General features: G+C 39.1%; 1 long non-coding RNA gene across 4 annotated transcripts in view; it reads right to left on the reverse strand.

The window, feature by feature from the left end:
• The window catches only part of LOC146768589 (uncharacterized), a 95,150-nt gene extending 82,331 nt beyond the window's left edge, over positions 1-12,819 (reverse strand). For 3 of the 4 annotated variants that reach the window (XR_014957987.1, XR_014957988.1, XR_014957985.1), the window contains exon 1: positions 1-12,819. This exon is cut by the window's left edge and continues 17,627 nt beyond it. This is a non-coding gene — a long non-coding RNA (uncharacterized LOC146768589). The other variant, XR_014957984.1, reaches the window with a different exon arrangement.
• Between the last annotated feature and the right edge of the window lie 10,941 nt (positions 12,820-23,760).

Raw genomic sequence — 23,760 nt, forward strand, 5'->3', positions numbered from 1 at the left:
ATCCAGCAGGAAAAAAAAATTGTCTTTTTAGCCTTTTGACTCAGTCTTTTCTGCAAAATGTAGACACTGGGAAAAACATTAAAACATTTCCCACATTTTCCCCCCTCTAATTGTTATAGCTATATAAAAGCAAAGCACTTGTATTCCTTTGATGAACGAAAGGAAGGAGTAAAAAGGGAAGAAAGACATCTGGATTACCTTCACATTTTACAGTATTATTGTTGGAAAGCCTTGTTATTTCAGCAAAGCTTATTTTAGCTAATTCTCAGTTCTGCTAGAACAGGACAACAGAGTCCAGAGAAGTGGCACAGATGCAGGAGGTCCCTCCTCATTTTCTTCTCTTTTAGTGCTAAGGCCTAGCAAAGGTCTTTCTGAGATGATTAATGGCAGGTTTGACTCTGGGAGGTAATTATAGGTTTTGACAAGAAGTTTGAGACTTTGGGGATGAAAGTGTCTGTGAAGGTTTCACTGAGGAAACCAACCCCTGACAGGGACAACATGCTCATTACAGAATTTTTGAAAAAGCACAGATATCTATAAAATAAGCTAGATACAGAAGAACATATTTTTTTAACCCCACTGGTGCTGATGACATTATGCATCCTCCTTGTTGTTTGTGGACTAATGTTATTTGTAACCTCAGAAACTGTAGTCTTTTGAAGTTACAGAGGTTCATTTGCTTATGAACTCCTACTCATTCTCCCTCCTTCACCCCTTTTTTCTTTGAGGGTTAGGTGGGAAGAGGAGGGAGAGAATATCAATAAATAATGTCATTAAAAATAAATTATGAGGTCTCAGAAAGTTCTTCCCATAATGCTACTTGTTTGTTTGCTGCAAAGTATTATTATTATTATTATTATTATTATTATCGTCATCATCATCATCATTAGTTTGGGTTTCAGCTGTTCTGTGAATAAAGAAAATATTGAAGTGATATACGCATTTCTGTTTGTTAGAATAATACTTTTCAGTATTCTGAAATGTAATGTCTGAGAACTGGAGCAAAGACTAATTAAAAGGGCTTCCTCCAAGAAAAAGGTCCTTAGAGACAGCAGGGCTTCTGGTAGGAGCTCTCAGTGTCTGTAAGTGGTTTGAACTCTTCAGAGCAGCATCTTTCAGCTGCCTCAAACTGCTGCAGGAACTGACCATCAAATCACACAATTCAAAAATACACTGACCAGGTTTTTCCTCCAGACTCTCTGACTTCCAACTCCTTCAGAGATGGAGAGAGAACAGTCTGCACCACACTGCAGAGAGCAGAGCTCTGTGCCAGTTCAGAACAGAACTTTTCCCCAGAAAAATGCTTTTTTTAAAAATTCCAGTGAATATGAGCATCTAGCTGTAAGAAAAGGCCATGAGAAGATTTATTGTCAAATCTAAATGTATTTACAATTCATATACTGCTATATACATCTTGCTACTGTGAGCTACAGACCTCATTTCAGTGGTACTGTCTGGCTCCTTTGTGCCTTTTTGTCAACATAAAGCAGCTGTAAACCTGCCTGCTCTGGCCAATTAAGTTGTTTTGTATTTCTGGAGTGGCACAAAGGAAAGCTACCCCTCCTTCTCAGTATGGTTTAATAAAATAGGGATATATGGGACACCCAGGAATCACAAAAGTCAGAGTGGAACAGGAGCCATGGGCCAGATTCTTGAGCTGCAATAAAACAGTGGCAATCCATGGGAGAGATGGCAAATTATGCTAGCTGGGAGTCTGCCTCTGAGATTCCACAAATGCTTTCTGTCACAAAATAAAATGACATTGCTAGGCTACTTGTTACCAAGAATCCCAAAAACATGTCTTCTCAAACCATTTGTGGGAGTCTGTGCAAAGGGGCCATATCTCCAAATTAATTTTATGAGATGATTTGTATTACTTTGAAATAATTGTGAACAAATGGCCCTGTGCAGCAGGGTCGTATCAAGAGAGCCTGGGAACTGTCAAGTACCAAGAGGATACACCCCGCATCAGGGAGTCAGCATGGGGTCATTTTAGGAGGTTTTGAGTTAAAAACAAATCAGAAATTTGGCTTGGACTTCAAACCAGGAATTTATCTTACCTGAAAGTGCAATTAAAACTTTAATAAGCAGGAATGAGGTAAGTAGCAAAGCTGACCCTGTGAGGCAACATTAATTTTGCTTCTCTGGGCAGAATTGGGTCCTTATTCTTACTATCCAAACTCACATATTCTGCATTAAAAAAAAAAAAAAATCTGTGATATAGATTACCTTGCTGCATTTATTCACTTAACCTAAATTCAGATATCAGCAATGCAGAAATTTCCCCTTGAGCTGTGCTGCTTTAGGATAAAAAAAAAGAGCATTGTCTAGAAATGCTTTTTTTAATTGGTCCTCTACATTTCAGTTAGAGAAATCCTGGATTTGGCTTCCTAGTCTTTGCCTGCAATAAGCAATGAGAGACAACAAGTGGATCTAAAGAGTAACTCAGAGTATTTGTGACCCAAATTGTCCCTGTGTGGTTCTGTGTCATCTCTGTACTGACTGAAAAGGAAACCAAAGCTGGTGGTTATCATGAAATAAACATTTTGAGAGTGAGGATTACCTCTGAAGGCTCATTTAAAATTCTCAGTTAAGTGTCTGGAATTAGGTAGAAGGCATCAGTATCTTTCTGTCCAATAGGGATCCATGGACTATACAACTTGTATGCATTTCTTTAATTATCTATCTTTATAGAAAGCACATGATGAAGTAATGCAGCAACTAATTGTTTTTTGTGGCTCACCTGTGACCTTTGGTTTCACCTTCACAGTGAAAGCAGCAGCTACTGGAAGAGCATCCTCTTGGGAACATGAGGAAAAGGCAGATCACAGCATACAGAGTAGGGAAAACTATGCAAAACATGAAGCCTCCATGGTGAACTAAGTTAAAAACCTGAAATAAAAACATCTCTGAAATTTTAGAGAAAGTTATTTCATTCTGTATCTGCAGCAGCTTTTCATAGTTAACCAATATATTCTTTGGAAGCAGCTTCAAAGTTATACACTTAATTGGCAGAAACAGACTTTTATGCCTGTACATAAAATGCTCATGTAAGAATTGTTTGTATTCTCATGCAGGCAGGGCACAAAGTACTGTGGGATTCATGAGGCCAATTGCAGCTAATCAAGAATCAGATGAAAAGCATCCCATTTATTTCATATAATACATGGCTGCATTTTCAAATAGTCACTGTCAAGACATAAAATAAAAACTCAAAAAGACATCTGTCAAATAAAATTTTAATAACATATGAATCCGAATAAGTTGTGGCCTATTGTTTGAATATTCCAGCAGTAGAAAAGGAGGTTAAATTCAAATAAATTATTCATTGAGACTAGTTGCATATCCCTAGTATGCGTCTGTATAATTTAAATAAAAAACAAAAGTGTGCCACAGAATAAAACGAGATTTTATAGAAACACTTCTTTGAATCTAGGTGATGCAATTCCCTATCTTATTCCAAAATAATTATTAAACATATGGAAAACTACTAATAGAGCATAAAAAATATATTCAATTGGCAGAAGACAAATACATTATTTATTACTTCAAGTTATTGATGAGCTTTCATACCAGCTTGTCATTCTGTTTTGCTCTGTCACTCATGAATTATAAGATTATCCGTACCTCATAATAAATAATTTATCCATAGCCAGTCTGTACCTTTGGGTAGCTGCCCTTCTTTATCTGGATATATGTACACAGATATGCACTTTCTCACCAAGAAAAATGGCCATTAAACAACGCTGATTTGCAGAGGTTTCAAACTTACAAGAAGAGAATGAAAACAAGGGATTGAGGATATTACAGGGATTTTTTTTGTCCGTGTGGGTTTTTTTCATGCTAAGAATGCATTGCTGAATGATATGCAAATGGAGAAGGTTATAAAGGATCTGTTCAAAGCATATGGATGGTAATTCAAAATCATAATGAAACTCTATTTTAACAGATTTGATATAAGCAAAGGGGACAAAATTAATAAGAGATTGGGGTGACTATTGCACCAAAGAGCTGTATACCTTTGAGCTTATGAATAATATTTGGCAAAGGTTAAGATGGAAAATAAATTCAAGATGCAAGTAATTCTTACAAAAATTACAATTACACACATTATTGAAATGAAGAGATGATAGTAGCAAGAATAGATGGTTTCTGCAACAATAACATCATTTATAAGTAAATCTCTAATATCTTTTCATCTGTAGCACAAGTATTCCTGAATATTTGCACTGAAATGCTGACACTGAGTGATCACTGATGAAAATGCCCTTTGTTTTGACCTGCACAATATTTCAAAATTATATACAATGCAGCTATTAACTCTTTTCCCAACTAATGAAGTAAGAATTAGGTTGGTTCCTGTCAACTATACAATAGTATTCAAAATGGTAAGCCTGTTAACCTGAATTACAATTTGCATTTTCAAAAAGCAGCTGGAAGAGACATTTTCTGCATGTTTTCTCTTTGGGGGAAAAAATTGCTGGGGCCAGGTGCTAGAGTCTCCAACTCTATATACTGTGTGCTGAATTACATATTTTTCTATTGTTCATCTGCATTGTTTTACAACATACTTGTACAATCAATGTTTCTAAATGACTGAGGAGAAAAGATGGGTACAATAGTTATATTAACTAGATGAATTGATTAAATGTATAAGTAGAATGACCATGAACCATTGGTGCATTTCTTATATTAAAAAGGCTAACAGGATTGTATAACAATGTAAACCAAATATTTCCATAGGGAGATGCAATATTAAGCCTATTGTATAAGGTTTTGACAGCAATTTATGTAGAATATTGTAGTGATACTTTGCATAGTTCCGATCATGTCCATTCAAAGAAGACAGCTTCATGCTGGAACAGAAAGGGGGATTTCTAGGTTTATAGAAAGACTAAAAGATCTTCCTTTGTTCTGTTTAGGGAATACAATTACTGTTCATGTAAGTAGATAGGGATAAATTGCAAATATGTGGGTGTGGGTGTGCGTGTGTTAGGGGCAGAGAAGGATAAACATTCAAAAGAAAATCTATTTACACTGAAAGACAGGGTAGTCTTTGGCACATGAACAAAGAGGAGGAAAGCGCTGTCAGGAATAAGCTTGCTCTGAAAATGAGGTGAATTCCAGAAGAGTGAAGTTTTAAAGCAAATTTCTAATAGAAGCAATAGGCAGCACAAGGAGTCTTACTGGAAAGGGAATTCAGCAAACCTGTGAATGTCATTAGACAGCACAAGGCAGGCTGTGTCTGCCCCTGACAGCCCCAGGAGCCTTTCCTGTGCTCTTACAGTCCACCATATGGTTTCTCCTGAATAAAGGCTAACACAATTACATACAGAACCACAAGGTTTCATCTCTAAGTGGCAACAAGAAAAAAAAAAAAAAAAAAAACCAAAGAAATAATTAAGAGAATTGCCTAATAAAAACAAATCAACCAAACAAACTCAGCAAACCTCACGGCTCTCAGCTGCTTTCTCCATGCCCAGCACTGAGCCATATGGCTGGTGTCTTATCTTAGCAAGGCACAAAGAGCTACACTACCAATTTATTCTTTTTGTATAGCACCTTTCACCACAACTGAGAGGTGAGAGGCTGCTCAACGAGGAGAAACAAATACATATGGCTTTTGCATATTAACAGAGGTGCTTATGGAAACAACCGCGACTCACACCCACTGAAGTCAGGCAGCGCAGTAGCTGAATACACAGAAATAAAGACTGCCATGCCAAAACCCCTCAGTGCTTCCCACTGACTTCAAAGACTTGTGTTAGGAGAAGGTCCAAATTAATTTTGTATGTGTTATTAAAGTTTTCCATCATCCAGGGCAGAGATAGGCTGAGGCCTCGGGGCTGCAGTGAGCTCTATGCAGAATGTCTTTGCAGAATCGCTGAAGCTGGGAGGGGTCTGAGCACCCCGATCCAGCTACTCCTGATGGAAGCTTTGGCTTGTAAAGGCTCGGGGGCTGTGACACACTGGAAATCAGAAATCAGCTTGTGCTTTAGCAAAGAGGAGCAGCGCAGTCCCCACATATGGGCTCACTTCACACGGTGAGCATAGAGCAACCAATTACAGCGGCAAGGCAGCTAAGTGTCCACACTTCTTCTTCATAAGAATGAAACGAGCTACTTCAGTGCCCCACAGAATCTCATTCTTCTCCTTTTTAAATCTGACATCTGCTGTCATATCCAAAATTTTACACTAGACAGCAGCAGCCTGGAATTTCTCAAATGTGTAAATTTTTCATCTTGCACTGAGACGGCAGCAGCCTTACCTAACCAGCTGGATCTATCTGTCAGCTGCCAAGCAGCACTTGCAATTTGTTTACAGTCAACTGCAAGGAGATGTATAAACTCCCCCAGATGAGGAAGATGTTGAATTTACAGAGACAAGTGACAAATGAGCTCAGAATGAGAATGCATATAAGAATAGCCTACAGTGTGCCATATCATGACATAAATATATGACAACGACTCCAATCAATGCCCATGGCAAATGTTTTTGAGTGTTACTGCCACTAGAGTAGTTTCTTTGTGTTTCAGGTTTTTTTCCCCTTATCTTTTTTTTTTTTCCTTGAATGAGACATTAATTCTAAAGTAATAACAAGTATTAAAACGAGCAGATCATGCTGTACTGAAGGGGTTTGGGGACAAAAGACTGATTAGTGCAGTTGTTGCATCTCACTTTTCATGGAAGAGTGTCCAGATACCAGTAATATGCTCCACCAGAAATACACATACACACCCTGTGGCAAGTTATAAGAAGAGACAAACTATAATCTCATTATCTCTATCATTACATCTAGGTTCAAATTATAATAAACAGAATAGCCCATCATATGCACCTGTAGAGTAATACAAATCAAAGCTTTTAGCACACATGGACAGCAGTTTTTTTGTGAAAGAAGTGGATTCTGCACAAGTGTTATCACAGTATTCAGGCTTCCTTCTGGCAAGTGGCATTTCCAATTCTTTCAAAGCTTGAAAATCATGCTTCTGTAAAGAAACAAAACATAAATCCTCTGGGCACAAGCGAAATCCTCCTTGATCCCTCTATATGAAGCTTACCTTGCAGAAGAGGGTTCACAGATCTTGGGCTAATCTGCTGGACGTGAAGGACCATCTTTGAACACAAGGAAAAAGTGACACCAACCATGGCAGCATCACCATTCTCCACAGATTGTTTTTGGAGGTAAGACAGATCCTCATTCCAACCTCTGATACATTTAAGAAGAGTCTTTCTGCTTTAGAAGGGTAGAGTGTAGCCAGTAAAATCTCCTATCCAAGACACACCACAAAGGAGTTTCAAAGTAAGGATCCCATCTTTTCTGATAGAAGCTCATCCCTGGCATTGACTATTCATCCTGCTGTTCTATTAGGAACTTACAATTTAACCGAAGGTGGTTGAAAGAGCAATTCTTCTGCTGTTCAGAACAAGTATATAAACCAAAATTCTCTGCCAGAGAGAGCTGGAGCAGGAGTTGCTGCCCAAATGCAAGCCAACAAGTACTGGCTGAAATCTAATTAGTCATGGGTGAGTTTGTTTGTTTTTGTTGTCAGAAAAATCAAAAAAATCACATCAGGAAATGGAAAAGGCAGCAAGAAAATAATCTGTTTCTCAAAAACACAAGTGGTAAAATCTAGAGAATGAGAGCTCTAGATTAGATACTTGTAGGAAATAATCACAAGCAAGGAGAATGAAATCTAGATTTGAATCCTAAAGAATTCTAATACAGATAACATTGCTACTTTTGTTTTAAAACAATTACTGTTTTAGTCCTTGCCAGTAGACATGTCATTGATTTTTGATGTGTCATGCAACTGTCTAATAAAGACAAAGGAATAAGAGACCTGGAATTTTCCCTGAGTATCAGCCAAGACATTTTCTCTGTGCCAAACATATCACCAGCTGCTACCTGGTCTTTCTACTCTCATGCAGAGAGAAGAAAATAATAAAAAATAAAATTACCTGGGAAGGCATCTGGGAAGGTGACATGGCACATTTGGACCAAGTTCTTACTGTGGTTAACCAGAGAGCTGGGGTTTTATATTCAGTCTTGTTGTTTACTGTCCACTCAGTAAAGATCTGACTGGTTTGAAGCACTCACTATGCATTGTTGTTTACTTGCACCTGCAGCTATGGTCTAAACATGCAAACAATTCAACAGAATCATCATTTCTGCAACAAGGAAAAAAAAAAAGAAGCTAGAAGATGGACAAGAGTGGCCTGAAATTACTCTAATAAAAAATGGGAATTGCACTGAGAAGAAAGAAGCTTCCTTATGCCCTTATACAAGCCATTGCAGGAAGCAATTTTCAGCTCCAAGAATAATATAATTTCCATTTAGCCTTTCATAACCCAGAAGAGCTGTCCCAGTTGCCAGGCAAAATCAGAGTAACTCAGGCACTCACTGTGGTATCTTAGACATCTTTGAGTAGTACCTCCAGCCTTGCCTCCAGCTTCCATGGATCTGTCCCAGCTCTACACTCAATTCTCTGCCCCTCTAAAGATGTCTCAGGTACCTAAGGGCTTCTATTTAAAATTATCTAGATACTTATGTCTAGTTTTGTTGTATTTTGTTTGGGTTATATTCTGGCAGGAGAATCCCACACACTATGTTTTCTCTGTTTTTATGCTGGGTCAGTAAACAAGATTATAGTCCATGCTTCTCAACAGCCCTGGGATATCTTATATGCAAAAAATACCCAAAAAACCCCCCAAAAAACAACCTAGTTGCTCCATCTTAACAACCCCTCTGTGTAAAAAGCAGCATAAAGAGGTGATATCAGAGCTGAAAATTGGGCCAAAGAGAGTGTATTTTCCTCTGGATGCTATTCAGAGGATTCCTCTGGATTCCAACAGTTATAATTGCTATTATGTTTAGGGAATTGGTCTTGATCACTGAATGGAAAACACTTTGCAATTAAGAGGGCTGAAAGCATAACTAGATTTGAATAATTGATGTTAATTTCCATTTGCAGAGAAGACTATCACAATGTTGAATCCAAATGCCATGCAATCTTCTGGTCCATTCCCTCATTTCTTGTTTCCATAAATTGCAAGGTAATGCTAACTGGAGGGCCTTGTACAGAATTGCTCTATGGATCACATCCCATTATACCTCTGAAATCAGGAAGAATCCATGCTTGCATCACTCATGCTCACGAAGCAAGTTCTTTCCTTATTTGGCCACACAATTAACTTAAATGAAACTGAATGTAATGCCTTGAAAACAATACCAAATTAAATGGTAATGCAGTAATCCATCAATTACAACAGGGCAACTAATGGCTTGAAATAGCTTTGTACAAGAGTTTCTAGTTGGATTAATAATATAATTAATGCTATGTACTCACCATTAAAGTAGGAAATAAAATATTGTTTTAGTTAATCTCTTCTTGTCATTGATGGGGAAGTGCAATGCAACCAAAATTAATATTCACCGTAATGTAGTGCCCAAGTATACCAATATCTATCAAAAAACCCTCAAGACATCAAAATTTAACAACTATTAAAATATAGTTTGTACTGGGTTTGCTGAAATATCAGAAATAGTGATCACATTTTAAATAACATTATTTGTTCTGATAGTCACAGTAGCTTTGTACGGGTTAGAGAGATAAAGCAGGATCTGAGTGAGGCTGTGAGTTTGTAAGCTCAGCATTCAGCTGGTTCAAGTCTTTCAAGGACACTCCCAGAAGCACAGAAAGTGGAAAAAAAGATAGATGCAAATTATCTGGCCAGCTGTAGCGAGAAGGAACAGAACAGAATCTATATTTGGAGGACTGGAGGGAAGCTCACTCCTCTGCTTTCTGATGCTGCACGTGCAGATGATCAGTTTAGATTTTCACACTTCCTACTGGCATCAAACAAAGCCCGAGAACTTTGAGAATCCAAAGGCATGTGCAGTATTTAGAGCTCTTTCCATGAGATTCATGCAAAGGGATGCAGGGCAGGCATCACCCTTTCCAGTCTGCTCCATCAGAACGCGGATCTGAGCTGTGCCATCACCCTCCTGGTTTATTTAACCAACCAAGTAATCTGCTCCAGTGCTGAAGTTGAAACAGCCACCAGTGCCCTGGCACAGAGCAGAGTGCCATAGTCACTCAGCAGAATCTGCAGCTTGACCACCACTGCTATCAGCCAAAGGAGGGTCCTGGCAGTGGGAGGAGGGTCAGGAGTGTAGAGGGGGGATGAATGCCCTCTCCTACCTGGATCCTACCACAGGGAATGCTTGCAGGCCTTCAGGGAGCAGAGGAAGGCTTTTTATCCTTTTCTTTGTCTCTCTTGTTGTCTTGTGCTGCCATGCAGAGCAGCTGACTGATGGCCAAAGCCGAGGGTGGGGGGCTGCTCTCCAAGTGCTCCTGGGGGGCACAGGAGTGGGGACCAAAGCCAGAGGGTGAGCAGATGAGCCCAGCCCATGAGCTGCTGCTAAAGCCATCCTGCTCAAGTGATCCACAGGTGGCAGAACCCCTAATGTTCACAGGGAAAGCCTTTCTGAAGTGTGTGATGTGCATATGCACACTGGGACTTTAAAGCCTTGCAGCCCACTCCTTTGAATACCTTTAGATCACAAAGCTCTGCACATAAGGCTGTATTTCAACAGTTGTTTAACACTTCCTATGCATCTAAAACAGAGCAAGAAAAAAGAAATCAAAGCTCTGGTTTAATGCTTTATATGGAAAATTTACCCAAAAACCTGTTAGTATATGATGTGAGCTAAGGGCTCAAAGGTTTAAATGCTGTATCTATAAATAGAAGTAGGACCAAATATACATGCAGAGACATTACAATTCAGCATTTTGTGTTTGCAGTGGCCTTTGAAGCAGACATAAAAAATCTCCATTGCAAAGGAATTGCTCAGAGGCTCCCCAGGAGAAATTACTTGCTCCTACATGGCTTTGCATCGATGAACTGGAAAGCAAAGATAAGGGTATTGGCTCCTCCTTCTTTCACCTTTCCTTCTCCCAGGTTTTGTCTGGCCCAATAGTTGAATAGAAACACTTGCTTTAGGGCTATGGAAAAGCAAGGGAATGGCAGTTCTGCTTTGCTTTCCTAATGGTTTCCCCTGACTCCAGCAAAACACCCTGTGGGCAAATATATTCAAATAGATGGTTAGCACATGCTACAGAGGTCACTTACAGAGTAAAAAGCTATCTTGTATTATTTACAAGAAGTATTAGATAACATTTTGACCACAGAGACACAAAGAAGCACCGTGAGCTCATTAAAGCTCTAAAGTGCATGTAAAGCAGAAGGGTGTCTTTTTAAGAGGTTATCAAAGGATCCCACATGTGTATCAAGTCAACTCCAACGGAAGCAAAAAAGAAATATGCCTGTTAACATTAATGGGAACTGCAGCATAAGGAGAAAGGCATTCAATCCTAGTCTCTCTGAAGGCCAGAGAATGAGTATTTCAGTAATGCTGAGAGTTTAACTTGTGATTTAAAGGAATCTATACATTTAAGACAGGAAGCACACCTATTAGAATCATGCTTAATAATTTGCAAGCATTTAACATAGCCACACAGATAAATTGGTTTTGTTGTTTGATATTTAGAAGGGGGAAGAGTGGTGAGAAAAGTCAGCTTTTCTTGCTGTATTTATTTTATCTTGTTAGGGAAATGGAAAAAAACAACAAAGGATGCCATAAAACCTAAGGGGCCAATAGGAAAAAAAAGGTTCAAATAACTGAACAGGACAGAGTCTTCACTGATCCTGTGCATTCTGTCCTTTAAATGTAAACATTGCCTTTCAAACCAACAGTATTTTGTATTTTATTTATGCCTGAGGAAGAGTAATAAAAATGCAGAAAGTGTAAAAATCAGGCTTCTGCAAAGAGCTTGAATAAGCTAAAATTAAGGGCATAACCCAGTCAATTAAGGGTTTCTTTTGTGTTATAGTCATGCCTAAGCATTTTCAAATATTGAAGGAGTTGATTATGGATATTTCTGGCTATACTTCTGTGTCACTCAAGAAGAAGAAAAATTGTCTGGGAAGCTTGGGTTTGTGGGGGAATCAGCCCAGAAAAGGGGGTATAATGAAAGAAAAGGTGGTGGTAAATGGAGGGGGAAAAAAAAGACATCAAGAGGGAGAAAAAAGTAATTTTGAAGTAATCTGAGTTTGAGGGGAATTGAAGTCATTTGTGTTTGATAAAAGAATTGCTTAAGGTTTCTTTTCTTTTTTTTTTTCTTTTTTTTTTTCTTTTTTTTTGTCTGACTGCCTACAAGAATCCTAGGTGTCTTAATGTCTGGAAAAGATTTGAATTATTAAGGCATGAATAACTAGCAAAACAAACCCTCATTAAATTATAAAGGAATATGTTTTAATGCGCCTTAGCAGAAAAACACTCATTCTAGGAGGAATCTGTTCAAGTGTACAACAGTGCCACTCAGAAAACACCATTCTCCTGCACTGCTTGATGTCTGTGGAAAGTGGGATTGAGGGATGGGAAGCTGGGAAGAGTCCTGTGTGACCACCTTCTACCGTAATTTATTGAATGCTGTCATGGCATGTGGTAATGTGCAAACACTGCCCTAGGGTGTTTACCCTCTAAATCAGACACAGATAATAGAAGTCAGGCACTAAATACCAAGGGAGAGTCCAAACCAGATGGAGACAATCCATTTTACATCAGATGTGGCTGCGACTTTCTCCTGTGCTGATTACTTCCCTTTAGAAGAGCTCCTTGCTCAGGCATTTAATTGAAAAGTGGCCATCAGTGCTGCCCAGACAAAGAGCTCCCTTGCAGGAGGTGCAGGGTGAGTGCAACACAGTAAATCAGGCACAGGGAGGCTGCTCAGGTGTGGGAGTCCTGGGCATCCCTCTGGCTGCCCTGGCAGGTCTGGGACCCTGGCAGGGGTCAGGAACCCCCTGTACAGAGCCCCAGAGACACTGTCTGTGATCTCTGTCCATGGAAAAGAGTTTTCAATCTCACAGCATGAATTACCAGCTCTGAGTGTTTGATATAAGTAATAATTAAGTGTGGCACGGGTGCAAAAGTCAAATTTTAGGATTCTAGATGAGGGGTCCAAAGGGGACAAGATGGAGGAAATTGGGTGTGTCTTGTCCTTTTTCTCCTTCTTCATGCCCTCCATGTTTCACTGTGGTGTTGGCATTTTTCTGTTGGTTCAGGCTGGGCACACTGTCCAACGTAGGTGACAGATATTGGCACGTTATTGTAAATCCAGCCCAGGGAGTTTCTGGTATTTAATGTTTGTCACATCCCACTGAGGGCAGAGCCCCACACGCTGCCCTGCAGGACAGAGCTGGGCAGGGCAGCAGAACATGTTAGAGATAAACAGAATAAACAACCCTGAAACCAGCACAGACCAATTATGGCTTCTGCTTTGGCAGCGGGGCTGAAAGACAGAGACTTTCTACAGTCTCGGAATCATCAATACCTCAGATTCCAACACTTAGGGACACCCTGGGACTGAGGACAGCTTGACCACAGTTCTGGATGCAGCAAGGTCACACCGTGCAGTGCCACCCTTGAGTAATTGCTACATCTCAGAGAGGTTTTCATCTGCACAGCACAGAAAGCATTCCACACCGACCTGCTGCCTTGCTCAGTGCCAGCTTTTGTTTCTGTGCCTGGTTTTACACTGCACAGGCTGTATTTTACTCAGGAGGGAAGAAGGAAACTGAGTTGTACCAGTGCAGTATTTGCCTGCCTCAGCCATTTACACTGCAAGCTCTTCATGGGTCTGGCCATGTTTATGTATAGGAAGAGAATGTCACAATCTGACATGTGCTGAATAATTCCAGACCATAAATTTTGGCAAACTTGCTGACACACCTTTAAAATAACCATAATAAATATCCCCCAAACAGAGACATCAGGAACCCAAGGTCTGACAACTGCATTTCCCTGTGCACCAGAAGTCTTCACCAAGACAGTAACACACTAAAATGAACTCCTGGGAGATTATAAAAGTACAGAGAGCCCAAGTGACTCAAATGAGAGTATTTTCCATAGAGCAACCACTCTCTCAGTGAACTCCAAGCCATGATCTCCAGAGGAATGTGTAAAACATTTCCAGACATGAATTTGGAAACAAAATATTTTGTAAATCTACTGAAAATTTCATAGCTCATACAGTTACCAGTTTAAAATTTTTCCCAGCCTCATGCTTACTTGCACGTGTACAAATATCTTTAAGTTCTGGAGGGTATGAACAATCCTTTTCTGCTCCTCTGCCTTATCATCCATACCCAGTAGTGACATACCCCCCTCTACTTCCAATAGACCTAATTGTTTTTTATCTCCTGGTCTAACTGAGAATCAGCTAGTTAAACTCAGCTTATATTTGAAGTTTTCTGTTTCTATTTTGAACCTGAAAGGTGTGCTATAAAGTTCACCTCCTCTGATAACTGTATTATCAGTGTTAGTCTACTAGAGATGTTATCTATCTCTGACTAAAAACTTACAGGGCAGAAAACCAAGCTCCTCAAGAATTTCTAGAGGGGAAACTTCCAATGTATCCAGTTTTTCCATATATTTACCTTCATGAAAAGCAAAATAAATACAATTTCTAATATTTTCATTCTAAAAATGTTTCCTGTTATTGAACAGAGGCAATATATTAGGCTGTATTTACCACATGAAGGAATTTCAACTCCAGTATCATAGGATCTCAACCTCTCTGATTAAGCTCAGCTTTTTTTGCCAAATCACATCTTTTCTACAGCCCTTCTTATTCAAGAGCTCAGTGACTCCACACAGGACTCACATCCAGCCATTATGCACTAGAGGAGAAGTCACCAAAACAAAAATGTATTTATTTGCTTCAATAATTACTACAAACTGGATTCTTTGAATCCTTATTCACATTTGGCCTATTTTGCTCTGCAATTAGCTTCACTGGGAAGAATGGGACACTTGAAATCTAATGCATGCCTCAGTGGGGGTAAGTATAGTGGAATCAGGCCACGGTGGTGGATAAAGTAAACACATTCTTTTGTTGCCATCCATCCCGTTCTTAAAAACCCTCTTTAAAATAGCTATCAGACAAAGAAGATGATGAAAAGACACAAAGTGAGGCCATAAATAACAGCATAATTCAGATTAAGAATCCTAACCCAAATGGCCTTCGGAATTAATAGGCTATTCAAGGAAACAGAATGCCCCCAATAAAAACAACTATTTGTGTGAAATCCTCCCTTTATACCCTTAATTTAGGCAGAGCTTTTCCTCCTGAGATTCTGTTTTGTATGAATCAATGTGCTGCCGTTCACATTCAGAAGGAAAGACAAACTATGGTTGTACATACTAGAAGATACCAAATGAGTAAGAAACATTGCTGCAATTACAGGACAATAACACTTAGTTATTAAAAATTCCTGGCTCATTTTGATTAGTTACATATTAATACCTAGATTATCACACTATTTGGAAAATACAGACATTTGTTTTGGAAGTCATTGGTAGCAAGAATGGCTGTATGATATGTACAAAGAAATCATTCCGGTATCTGTAAAGCATAATATTGAACTTTGTACTTACATACAGAAATCATTTCAATGCACTTTTTTCCCCTTTACAATGTAGGGTAATTATGAAGTTTGCAAAATCACGCCATAATACTTTGAAAGATTGGGTGACTCACACTTTGTTGCAGTGCAGCAAAGACTCACTCCCAGTGGTGACATTTTCCTGGAAAAGGCTTTTACCAGCTGCTCTCAACCCTGTAGTGATTGACAGTGTCCACTGCAAAGACTCCTGAGCAACTGGCTACTAAAATATATTTTCTAACAATTTGCTATGTTTTATCCCTGCAGTGTCTTATTCTTTATCTTTCTGAGAAGCTCCTCAACCCATAAAAGTCTGTACAGCCTTGCTGCAAGCAGGATTTTGTTCAAATTGCACTGTCTATTATCTGAAGAAGGACTGATATTATTTCTGGTAGCAGTTATGACTTCTCTGACATACTTGAATGTCCTTAAATTTTTCTAGTTAATGCAGGCAAAAGCATGAAAATCACATATAAGAAAAAAACCCAAAAATACAGAATTACTCAGTATAAAGCAAAAAAAGTTGTGTTTTGAATTGTTTTTTCCCCACCATGTTGTTTCTCTGATTAAAAGCAGTTGAATGTCTGAGTATGTGAGATGTATCTGAAAAACCATTTCAGATATTGAAATCTGGGACTACAATACTGAATCTGGGACTACAATTTCATCCAAAGAAAAGGGCCAACTTGACAAAGCAGGAAGGGTTTCTGAGTGAATCAACCAGGAACAGCTGATGGAAAGAACTCAGAAATCAAAGAATTCATCATGCTACAAGATGAGGCACCTGATGAAAAGAATCTCATGTGCTGTGCAAAGCTGGAGTCTGTAAAAGATTGAATGTGCTGCTGCTAAAGGAACATGCCAAGGCAATATCTCTTGGTGAAAAGAAAGAGCTGCATAATTTTTTTCAACACAGCAGGAATTTGTTAAATGTATCAAGGGCAGAGTTCATGACCATTAAAGCAGATTATGCATGACATTCCTTAAAAGGAATAAGAAAAGATAAAACTCAGAATAATCTCAAAGAGAAAACATGCTTTTGTGGGTTAAGAACATGCCAGTCCTTGGTGTACTAGAATTTGCAAGGTACAATAAAGCCACCAGAGAAATTATCAGAAAGGCATAGGAATCATCTCAATAAATTATTGAAGGGATGTGAAGAACTAAGTGCTAAATCAATAGCAAAGTCCTCCTTTTTCTTGAAGCTTCAAGAAATAGAAAATAAAGACAAGGATCAAGAGACTCAGTACCCTCCATGATCACTAAAATGTGGGGGGATTAATAAAATAAACTATAAAATACATATATAAAAATGTGCTTATTATATATATTGGTAAATAGCCAAAAGCATTTAATTGAAACAGATCTTTTTCCTGACACCTTGAGTGTTAGGAATGACCTAGGGAGCACAAAGGATGAGACCATGAAATACAAAATGAATTCTCTTGAAGGGGATAAGTCAGGTGATCCTAAGGCATTGGAAATAAAGATGTTGAGAAGAAATTCTGAACTCTTTTTGGGATTGAAACAAACAAAAACCATTAAAAGAAGGCTACAAGGTTCTATGTTAATTTCAAATATACAGAAGATATTGTCCAGCAAAAAATGAATCATGAATGGAGCACTTTTTTTTTAGAAGAAAAATAGAAGGTAGCAGTTGACATTTTTATATTGATTGTGAGAGAATCTCTTTGTCCAAGACTACTTAGACTTACTTCTTTTAGTTAGCCTTACTAGACAATACTTCAATTCAACAGTTATTTTTGCTACCCACTATCCCTGAAATAGTGGCTATGACTATGCAATTTTCAGCAAATTACATGTTCTGACACTACTGAAAATCTGAAGCTACTGAAAATCTAAATACAAAACTTGGAAAACCACTCTAAAGCCAGACTTTTTTCCATATTTAGCAGTGCTGGATTACAATTTGGGACTGGCAAAATATAGGTTGCAAGCTGTTAACATCTGGTTTGACAGAAATCATAAAAGAAGAATGTCTGCATTTATGTGAGAAGTACTAGAGACTGCTGCATGTACAAGACAAAACTCTCATTGTGATTTGGAGGTGAGGAAGCTTTCATTAATTCCCAAAATAAAGACAGTGAGTAGTTCAAGGTCATGGACAGCAGTGACACTTGGGAATTAGCACCAGGGGCCCATGGATTGCTGTTCCAGTCTCACAGGTGCTCTTGCAAAAAGCAAATATCCCTTTCTGCAGTGGGATGTAGTGGGGAAACCCAGCAGTGATGCTCCTGCCATTCTGTTAGGCACAACACAGTCACTGCTTGCCCTCAGGGCTTGGGGAGAGCAGAAAAATGACACTGCTGGAGTCCATGCAGAAACAGAAATGTCTGTGGAGCAACATGTGGCACTTCAGGGGCTGTGAGAATGCTCCTGGTTTATGGGGGGAACACATCTGTGAAACCCCAGCTCCCTTTTGGAGGCTATCGCTGTGTTTGCCTGCAGAAAGCAGGAGTGGGAAGCTGCCCCCACAGAAAGCCATGGCTGCAGCTGGAGCACTGGAGCTGAACTGGAGCGATCGTGCTGTTTGAGTGTTGGATGGCACCAGAGCCGGCAGGCAGGCTCTGCACAAAGCAAAGGCATCCCAGCCCTCCCCCAGAGGGGCTATTGGCCAGATGTGCCATCAGCAGCCGGGGCTGCAGCTCCAGGGACAGCTTAGCTCATCCAAAGCACATTGCCTCCATGAGGGGAAGGGCCCATCCTGCTCTCACTCCTCCCCTTCCCCAGGGATCCATCCAGGTTTTTGTGGGGATTGCTCGCCGTCCCTTACCCCCTTAAGAGAGATAGATGGCTGGGGGGTTCTGAGGAAACCATGGGGTTAATTCCCCAGACAAGTTACAGAGAGGAGCCCAGGCCCAGGGTGACCAGGAGCAATAGGAAAGGTGGGAATGATGCCCCCACCCCCTTCCAGCAGCAAGGAGCTATTAATTTGCCTCAGCCATGTCTTGTGGAACAACAGTCCGCAATCAATCTCTGCTCAGCATTAGCTGCAGCAGCAGAGCGTTTCTGACACACTAAATGCACACAATGAATGGCAAGGAGAGATAGCAGGCGCTTTTGCCACGCCGTTCTCCAACCTCCAAGTTCTGGAAATGGAAAAAAACAAGTGTTGCCCCACCCTGTTTCTGGAAAAAGGCCTTAAATTCCTCAGACCAATGCAAACCTACAAAACACTGACACTTTTCACTGGACCAGAAGCAGCAGATACTAATTATTAAGCATTTCTTGGTAGGATTGCTGGTTAAACCACATCCATTCAGCAGAGGACTTGCTGCATTTGTATGTGGGAGACAGACACTGCTCTGCCATGGGGCTGAACTGAGTGTCAAGTAACACATGTTCTTGTTACAGCCTCTGAACAGATGTCATTTTGTCATAGCTGCTGACATAATTTTGAAGATAAGAAGATTTGGAGATTTAGCCCGTGATGTTTTAAAGCTAAACACAGACAGGATTAAAGCTTTAAATTTAAACATAAGCTCGATATGGCCTTGCGACACAGGGTTATATCAAAACTATCCCAAAACACATGTAGGAAAAATTCACTGTACCATGTTTAATTTATTGTAATTTTGGTACTAGTATTACTTCAATTATTATTTTACTATCTCATACATTATTAACCACTCTTTTCACAGAATAATGTAGCCAGAAAACCTGACCTAAGATTGCTGTTCTGGAAAAAAAAAAGTAGAACTAATGAGGCTTGGTTTCCTTGGATTAAGTTTTATCGACTTTCACGTCTAAGATGATGTAAACTCCAATGCAAGCTTTTCTTTGGGAGTGGAGCTGCTTAAATGAGCATCTCCTGTGTGAATTCTCTGGTGCCTGGTGTGGTATGAGCTCATGCTCTAGTATTTTTTTTTCAATCAAGGATATTACAGAGTTTCTCTTTTCCACACGCCTCAGACTTATATTTCCAGACAGCTAGGAAGCATTAACAACTTTTGAAATGATGAATTATGTTCAGTTTTGTCTGGGTTAGCCCAACATGTTTGAGTCTATTTGGTGTGAGAAAAGAGACACAGGTCCATATATGAAGACACTATGCTCACTGAAGCACCGTTTTGAATAGACAACTTTTAGTGGGTTTATATTAAAAAGAGAAATACTATATAACAAATAGAGAAATGCTATATAACAAATACTATATAACAAAAAGAGAAATATTATATAACAAATAGAAATACTATATAGCAAATAATGATGTTCCTACAAATAGTAGGAATTTCTTCAGGAATCTCAAAGTTATCTATAAGCCAAGCAGTTTTGGTAAGATTATGGTTAGAGATAAAATGTGAAATTCATTGCACAGACCAGGCAAACTAGAGGAAGGGTAGCCTGTTCTGCTCTCTGGCTTCCTCCAGTTAACATACATGACATTTTAGGCCAGTTCAAAGGTTAGATATATGTTCTTTTCCAGGTAGGCTGAACTTACACTTTTGACAGCAGTAGAGTTTATCCACACAAATCTATATCCCATTGTAGTCCCAATGTGTATCAGTGTAAGTGTAAGTCAAAAATTTCAATAAAAGGAAATAATCTTCACTTCAGGGAAATGAGAATTTAAACTCATATTTTAAAATAACTCTATCCTCTGATTCTGTGTCCAAGGAAAAGGAAATACTAAATGCAGTTGTGACAATACTGCATGAAAATTTCTTTTACTCATTAAATAAACTTAACAGAGAACTCTAATTCTCTCTAGATATCTAAACTCTACATAAGACCAGCATTAGCTTTCTATTGAGATCTGGTCATGCCCAAATATCCTATGACAGATTTCAAATACATCAAACCATGCCCCAGACAAGAAGCTCCGAACCAAATCAAAGTTTCACATTTGAAAGACTAAAAGAAGGAGTCCTATTGTTTTTGACAGTGTCTGAACAGGTCTTGTGGGAGCTTTTGAATCATTTACTGATATCTACTCAAACATCTTCTTCAAGATACAGAATCACTATTGAAAAAATATACTGCAAATTCTTGTCAGTGTCCATCACTTCAACAAGACTTTCAAACAAAGATCTCACACAGTCATGCCAATGGCCTTAGCTGGTAAAAATAGTTTCATAAAAGCTAAGTGAATAGGCTAAGCCCTCTGATTATCCTGCCTGTCATTAAACATTTTAGTAACTTGACTGCAATCTCCTCACCACAGAAATCTTCATCATACATGATTATTTCTAAGGTGTAAAGCTTATCCTTCATGTTGCTTCATGTCTGCACCATTGCAACTGCAGCTCAGACAGTTTTGCAATTTACTGAAATATTAAGGGTAGATTTCTTAAGGTGTAAAACCAATTTCCTTTTGGGGGCTCCTAGGGCCTGGGGTGAAGAGGAGAACACACCATTCCTGTGAGGTGCAAGGTGAAAGAAGCAGTTATGTTGTCCTGCAGAACTATTAATCTCTCAGGTGACTCTATCACCTCCCTGACTTCAATACACAAGTAAAGGCTTGTATGCTGAATCTTAATTCATGTACTTGTTTCTCTCTATCGATTTCTTGCTATTGAATTTTCAGAACTGTGAGTCAAGAGAAGCCTGTAGCTGTTATTTTATACTCAGGCAGCTAAATGGTTAAAAATTAAACTACAACACAGTGAAGGCCTTATAATCATCAGAAATAATTGTAAATGAAAATATTTTTGACCTTAATTTGATTTTTCTGGGATTTTTATATCACTTTGGTCAGAGATGATCTTTTCAGCAAAAAAGATGAAAGTCTAAAAAAATAAGCTCTACAGTCTTGCTACCCTGTTTAGGATTGGAAAAAGGATGAACCAGTGCCTGTGGCAGCAGAAGCATCAGATTTATTTGCTGCTGGTACCTCCATGGGCAGGTAGAATGTGTTTGGCCAAAAAAGCAGGCTGGGGTTGTGTACACCAGCCCCCGGATGGATCCTCACCTGCATGTGCATGTGGCATCTGTGCATCTCCAAGAATTCCCTTCTCCTCCAGGAGTGCTGGCAGGGAGGAGAAGGGAGGTACACCCCTGCAAGGGGAAGTGGGGCAGGGACTGAGGAATATTCAAGAAGCAACAGCAGATACACGTCCAGACCTTTAAAAGACAGCAGAGAACCTCCCACTGAGGACACGGATGATAACCTCCCACATGTGGAGGTTTTCTGTATGAAGAAGTCTAGAAAACCTTTCTGGACTCAGAACAAAGATGGCCTTCTTAGCAAGGGCACAATGGGCAAGATCTTATCCTGCATATAAAATAAAAAAGATAAAATACAAACATTTTAGATTTTCCTCCAGAAGAGCTTTGTTTTTGAGGGTCAAAATTCCTATTACATGTAAACATTTTTTTTCTTGAAGAGGGATTCGCAGGTTTAACTTGCATTTGCCTTTTAAATGTTGTCCATCTATAAAATGACTGGATTGTTGTTTTGCTTTTTCTTTCTGGATTGTTCATAATTTTTATGTTTTCCCCTTAATTTAGGAAGTAGTACTTGCTTACTATTGTTTTATGACCAAAAAAGAACAATTTCTTTGGATAATGACTATTAGTATTGCATCACGCACATCATTGGACTCCAGTCCTTTTTAACAGATGCAAAATTATCTAAGTGCACAGGGTAAAAAATCTTCCTTGACAGAAAATCTCACAGAAAGCAACCTGCTGCTCTCATGAACCTCTCATAGAGAACAGACCTGGGTGAGGGTGGGAGACCACTGTCAGTGACAAGAGATTCTACCGAGCATATTAGCTTTGTTTCTAATTTTAGTTGTGTCTATTGGAATACTTAGCCTGGAAGCCAAATTCAAACATGCTGATGACTGCAAGCTGCTTTGCATCTCTCTTATCCTGTGGGATACTGAACAATTCCTTTTATTTTTAACCATAATTATTAAATAAGGATCCTACCCCCAACAGTACAGTGTTTTAAAAACAAAACTCTCATAATAACCAATAAATGTGGTCAAATGCTTCCAGAAATTCCAGAAATTGCAAAATATTGTGCTTTCCATGGGGAAAAACCTCTATGCTTTTTCATCATGTGAACCTGCCAGTCTATACACACAGGTTCACATGTGCCTCTGTGCATAGCTCTGTACACATACACAGAGCATGCATTTTCAAGACTCAGCACAACATACTCATATTTCCCATGACTTCCTATTACCCAAGAGCAGACTGAGTACAGGTGGCTTCATAATAGCAAGCATAAAAATGACAACCATTTTTTTTATTGCAAAATAACACACTGTCAGATGTACCACCATCTGTGTTATTCAGGACTACTGCTCACTGCCGGCTGCCACCAGCACTGGCCCATTATTGGAAAAATTACAGGAGGAGATGCCTGGCTTTATAAGAGAGCTTGACACTGGTCCCAGAGTCAAGTGTGACATAAACCCCAAAGCTGGACTTATGTGTGTATTCAAATGGTGTGCATTTATACCACTTACACACCCTGTTACAACCACAAGCATAGCCCAAGGGGATGCTCTCTACTATTTCCTAGTCAGAGATCAATGAGTTAAAATAATCAAGGCAAGAAAATTATTTTCATGGATGTGAGAGAGGAATTAAAGATCCCAGGACTTGAGCTTACTTTCAACATTTGCCTCTGCAGCTGTCATCACTGCAGAACTGCAGAAACACTCCTCACACCAAGCAAGAATCAGATGTCAAACCTGCACCAGCTCCCACAGCACTGCCAGACTCCTGTGATTATTGGGTGAATCCTCACAACACCAAAACCTTTGTCACAATTTGGGGACTATCCTCTTCATTTTCCATTACCAATTTGCTTTACAATCATGCACTAATTAATGCTGGACAACAGCAATGTTAAAATAAACATGCTCAGTGTAGAATAATAACTAAGAGGATGTTAAGACCTTCCATTTCTGTGTTCAGCTCTTTGTTTTCTTCTCTTTTCCCTGCCTACCCTAGCAATGGAGCTAACAAAGAATGCTTTCTAAAATGAAAAATACTGTGGGGAGCAGTTTCATTTCTAGTAGATCTGATTTTATCTTATTGCAGCAACTTCTGTTTTGAGAATGAAAAGGTTATAAAACCCGTTATAAAATTAAAATACTGCAAGACTGAGGGATGTTTCCAAAATAATTTTAAATACCCAGTAAAACAATCTATCCAAACAATTGCCTTAAATGAAAATACAGTGTAGTCAACAAAGATATTGTAAGCCTTTGTTGGGATTTTTTGTACATATGCATTCCTAATTAAACCCATCTCCTGCATAAAAAATAA

The sequence above is a fragment of the Lonchura striata genome, chromosome 1 (assembly GCF_050655825.1).
Source record: "Lonchura striata isolate lonStrDom1 chromosome 1, ASM5065582v1, whole genome shotgun sequence".
NCBI classification, from domain to species: domain Eukaryota; kingdom Metazoa; phylum Chordata; class Aves; order Passeriformes; family Estrildidae; genus Lonchura; species Lonchura striata.